A 5760-nucleotide genomic window follows, 5' to 3' on the forward strand; every position below is an offset into this window, starting at 1 on the left:
TTACTATTCATAGTGCAGTGGAGGACTGCTTTTTGTCTCTCTGTCCTCACTCAAGTCTAAGGGGTTGTGTGGTACTTCCCATTTAGGTCTTCTGATTCTCATGGCTCGTGAAAGCAGAGGTACTGTTTTAAAGTTTCCAGATTAAAACAGCCCAAGGGGGTGGTGGTGAAACCTCATTATTACAGGAACATTGGTGATTTTTTTTAAAACTAAGTTATTTTCTCTAAATAAATGACATCAGGTGAAAGCTATGCTGTATGTTCCCCCACCCCTGTGGGTGGTCTGATAGTTTCTCCCCGGTGAGTTGTGCCCCTTTCTCACCTCAGTTGAATCTTGTCCTTTCTCCTTTGCAGAGAGATTGCCTCCACCATCCCCATCTTTGTGCTATTTCTTTGTCCTTTGTGGTGTTTGCAACAATCCCAATTTAGCATCCTCCTGCCCTTAATGAATGTGCTGTTAGTGTTTTCCCCTCCTACCTCATCATTAATAAAGATGTTAAGTGAAACTGGGCCCATCACCAATCCATGGAACACCCCACTAAACACCTCCCACCCACTTGCAACATAACCATTTATCATTACCCTTTGTTTACAATCCTTTCAACTGTTTCTAATCCATGTGGCAGCACTTCTATCCCAGCCAACTTGCAAGGGAGGCCGAGAATCCCGCACATTTTAGCTCTATTGTAATCAGTGAGAGAACCTTTGTTCAGTGGAAGGGTAATTTTGTGAGAAGGAAGGAATTTGGTAAGGAAATAACACAAATACTTGAGGTCTGTTATTTATTTATTTATTTATTTTAGTGATTATTTCTAGGGAAGGAAAGACAGTACAAAGAGAATTGACATAAGAGCCCGATGCCAAGAAAGTGGCAAGGGTAGCCAGTTAGTTGGTCAGCGGCTTTTGTCAACCACTAGAGTGTATACTCGACGGCACATAACAACAACAACAACAAGAGTGTATATGAAGATTATCTACAGAAGTACACACACTCACTCATTGTCTTGTGGCTTAAAAATAGGCTGTCACCCGTGGCCCCCAAATGTTGGAAAAGGAGCAATTCTCTTGGTCTGTTCTTGGGACTGGACTGAATCTGACTCTGCTATTCTGGACTCTGGAGTAGAAAAAAGATAATAATAATAAGAGCTATTTTCTGTTTGCAAGGAGCTTGATCAAGTGAGATGAATAGACACAGCCACTGACGAGAGGGTGAGTAGAGAGGACCAGCGTAAATCAGGAGTAAGCAAAGGAGCCCAGCAGGAAGCAGTGAGTCTGATAGCAAGGTGAAAGAGCTTCTGATAGGCGGGAACATCCAAGCTAGGCTTTACGCATCATTAAGGAGCTCTGGAGGTATAGTGAAGGAGCTCTCATGGCTTAGTGGGTAAGGCATTTGGCTGCTAACCAGGTCATTGGTTCAAACCCACCAGATGCTCCATGAAGGAAGATCAGGCAATCAATCTCCTTCCATAAAGATTTACAGCCTTGGAAACCTGATGGGGGCACTATGAGTCAGAATCGACTCCATGGCAGTGGGTTTGGTTTTATTGGTGATATAGTGGTTAAAACATTTGGCTACTAATCCAGAGTTCAGTGGTTCAAACCCACCAGCTGCTCCATGGGAGAAAGATGAGTCAGTCTGCATTCATAAAGATTTACAGCCTTGAAAACTATGGGCAGTTCCACTTTGTCCTAAAGGGTCTCTATGAGTCAGAATTGACAGGATGGCAATGGATTTTTAAGCATCATTACTAACTCCTCTTGTGTCTGTCCATGTTCTGCCTCTTTTAAATTACAGTCATCCAGGCTGCACACTTGTTCAGGCACATCAGAAAAGAAAGAAAAGCATTTTCTTTGTTCCTTCTTCATAATGTTCTTTCTGATTGAAGTACATCTTCAGACTAATTTCAACTAACCATATTTTCTCTCTGGTAGCATAGTGCCTAAGGCACTTGACTGCTAACCAGAAGGCTGGTGGTTCAAACCCACCAGCCACTCCCGGAAGGAAGGTTGGGCAATCCTACTTCCATAGTGATACTCCCAAGGAGGGGTTGCTATGAGTAGGGGCCGACTTGACAGCAAATAACAGCAACAACAACAATATTTTCTCTATTCTCTGAACTCCCAAACCACCATATTTACCTCTTTTATGGTACTTACTACTTTTTAGTAATTATTTGTTTATATCTTCTCTGGTGGCATAGTGCTTAATGCATTTGAGTACTAACCAGAAGGCTGGCAGTTCAAATGCACCAACCACTCCTGGGAAAGAAGGTTGGGCAATCTACTTCCGTAGTGATACCACCTCAGAAACACAAGGAGGGGTTGCTATGAGTCTATCTGAGTCAACAGCTGTGAGTTTGGTTTGCTTTTTCTATCCTACAATGTTGTAATGTCCTTATTGGAAGAAGTCATGTTGTATTTCCATCTGTTGCTCTCATAAAACTGATGCATGCCCTTGCCTGGTGCTAGCGGCTTCATGATGCAGAAACGAATAGATGCCCACATGAAGGGATGGGTGAATGAGTGGATGCCATAATGTGTTTGGAATTGAAAAACAAGGAAGCCATTTTCCCTCTGGAAGCCTTTCCTTCCCACTGTTCTGCTTTGAAGTTACAGTAGATAAATTCAATCAGCAGTAGTATGGTTTTAACAAATATCAATCCATTTCACTTAATAAAAATAGAATGTATTCTGTCCTTCTCACTTCACATTAACTATTCATCTGACCTCTTCAAGCTTCCTTTTCCTCCTCTTCATTCTTTGTGGGCTGCTGGCTCTGGCACTTCTGATGGGAGGTGCCAGAGGGATTGCTGGAGGGAGAATGGGATGTTGTCACATTAATTTAAAACTTAAAAAGAGAAGAAATTCTGTCCGTACATATAACTTTTAATCTCTCTTGGAATTACTGTGTGCTCAGAAGGACGGTTGGGCAATCTACTTCCGTAGTGATACTGCCTCAGAAACCCAAGGAGGGGTCGCTGTGAGTCGGGTCTGACTCCACGGCACATAACAACACAACAACTATTTGTCTCCATTCTTGCTTCAGTCATTATTACAAAAGCACTTTAACATAGCTATGTCACTTACATCATATAATAAATCAAAATAGGTTGCCTTAGAGTTGACTCTGATTCATGGTGACCCCATATATATAGTAACCCTGTTGCCATGTAGTTCATTCCGACTCATGGTGACCCTGAGAGTTACAGAGTAGAACTGCTCCATAGAGTTTTCTTGGCAGTGATCTTTATGGAAGCAGATTGCCAGGGCTTTCTTACATGGTGCCACTGGGTGGGTTAGAACCACCCACCTTTAGGTTAGTGTTGTTGTTATGTGCCATCGAGTCGGACCTGACTCATAGTGACCCCTACTTGGGTTTTCGAGGCAGTATCACTACGGAAGTAGATTGCCCCATCTTCTTTCTCAGGAGTGGCTGGTGGGTTTGAACAGCCAGCCTTCTGGTTAGCAGTCAAGTGCCTTAGGCACTATGCTACCAGAGCCCCGAGTGCAAACTATTTATATCACCCAGGCACCTAAGTGTATAAGAATTTTCCGTCTTATTTTTGTAATGATTAACAATTTAACACGTTTAAATACGAATGTAGTTCTAGTCCTTGTTTTTGTTTGGGAACAAAAATACTGGGGAAAAGATGAAAATTATTTGCATAAGCATGGTATTAGTAGAGTGAGCAGCTCAGTAGAAGAAAGTGGGTAGGCCTCAGCTGTATCTCTCTCTGTGTTCTAGTGCTGGCTTTGCCACTAATAGGCAGTGTGATGCTGGGAAAGTTACTTCCTCTTTGGGCCTCAGTTTCCCATTCATTCCTGGTCTTGAGCGATCTCTAGGCATCTTTCCAGCTTTGTGGCTGCCATTGGGGGCTAGAGAGGGGGTGGACTGAACAAGCTAACTCTTCTGAAAAGTTGCCATATCACTTCCCCAGTACAGTTTTACAATTTCAAAGTATAATTGGCTTTGTACTACCAAGGGCCAATTCTACTGTTTGTAATTATGCAGATCATAACTGCTCCCCACCCAACACTTCTTCTTTATGACTGGGTGGGAAGGAATGTGGGGACATTGAGTTAAATGTTACTTATAGGTACTTCTTGTAACATTTGGGGAAGGAAACTAGTTTTGAAACTGAGCCTTTGCAATGCTTTGTAGATTTGATGTTCTATATCACTCATTTTGCCATGACTTGAAGAAGTAGAAATTGACGATTACTTTTTTTTTAATTTTTTTCTTATCAAGCCCTTCTCTTGATGGACAGAAATAGCAAACATGAATTAGGAAATGGGAAAACATTTATTTTGTTTATTTTTTAAATTGTGCTTTAGGTGCAAGCTTACAGAGCAGAGTTTCTTTTACATTCAACATTTTGTTCACATTTGGTTTCACTCCCCAACTACTGTCCCCAACCCTAACCCACTCTCCTCCCCTGCCTGCCAAGTAACAACCCAACCCCCAGGCCTGCCCCTCATAGTTATGCACTCCTGTGTGTCCTGAATTTCCTCTGTGGGAATGTTGCCCCTCTGGTGCCCTGTGGTTGATTGCGCAGAGGGATGCAGCTCCATAGAGTATGTGGGTACATCACCCTGGGTTGGGTGGTCTGCATGTATGTCTTATTTACAAGTGGGCTAAGAGCCAGCCCCTGGGTTGTTGTTATGTGCTGTGGAATCGGACCTGACTCATAGCAACCCCTCCTTGGGTTTCTGAGGTGTTATCACTACGGAAGTAGATTGCCCAACCTTCCTTCTGAGGAGTGGCTGGTGGGTTTGAACTGACAGCCTTCTGGTTAGCTGTCAAGTGCTTTAGGCACTATGCTACCAGAGCTCCTAGTAGTGAGTTTTATTCCAGGCCCAAAGTGTATCCCAGGGTCATAGTATTGGGGGTCCTACCAGAGTTCATCTGACTAGTAATTCTGATCATTATTGTGCTTTTGGATTTTGTTCCACGTTTTTCCTCCCACTCTACCCAGCATCTCCAGTTTTGATCCCTTTCAGAGTGGTTGGCATTGGTAGCTGGGCACCATCTAGTTCTTCTGGTCTTGAAGGACAGAATTTCTTTTAATGGTAATGACATAGACGTTTAGTGATGCCTAATGGAATGACTTTGGTTGGTACTTACAAAGACATGTGATAGTACAGTAGCAAGCTTACTCAGCTGAACTTACTGAGTCACATTTGTTCATTTATTAATTATTCATACTTGGATTTCTTTAAAAATATAATAGGAAGGTTTACAACAAAAACTACATTTGCATAGGACTGTGAAACTAAAAATAAAGGAGTCACATGATGAAGGCAGGAGAGATAGTTATACAAATAAACTAAGGTAAAGGTCTTTTTAAAAATTTTATTCAACCACAATCTTAACTTTTGAGATTCCTGGTAGCCAAGGGAAGGAAGGAAACTTACTGAGTCATATGGCTCTCATGATCCAACAAGATAAGTATACTGTGCCTTTCAGTGAGACAATCTAATCTTTTCCCTTACACCAAACTCTAAGAGCTATTTAATATGAAAATTTTTATGTCAATGGACTCTATATTCATCCTTAAATAGTGAGTTTTACAACAGATGTAGACTTCTTTTTTCATAAGACCATATTTTATATTAACCTTTAAATAAAACTAAAGACAAGTTTAGCTGTAGTTATGAAAGTATTTCTTCTGGAGTAAAATGTTGTTGTTATGTGCCGTCGAGTCAAACCCGACTCATAGCGACCCCTCCTTGGGTTTCCTTGGGTTTCCGAGGCAGTATC

This window comes from Orycteropus afer, unplaced genomic scaffold (genome assembly GCF_000298275.1).
Source record: "Orycteropus afer afer isolate SDZICR_OR568_19922 unplaced genomic scaffold, OryAfe1.0 scaffold00040, whole genome shotgun sequence".
Classification (NCBI taxonomy): Eukaryota; Metazoa; Chordata; class Mammalia; order Tubulidentata; family Orycteropodidae; genus Orycteropus; species Orycteropus afer.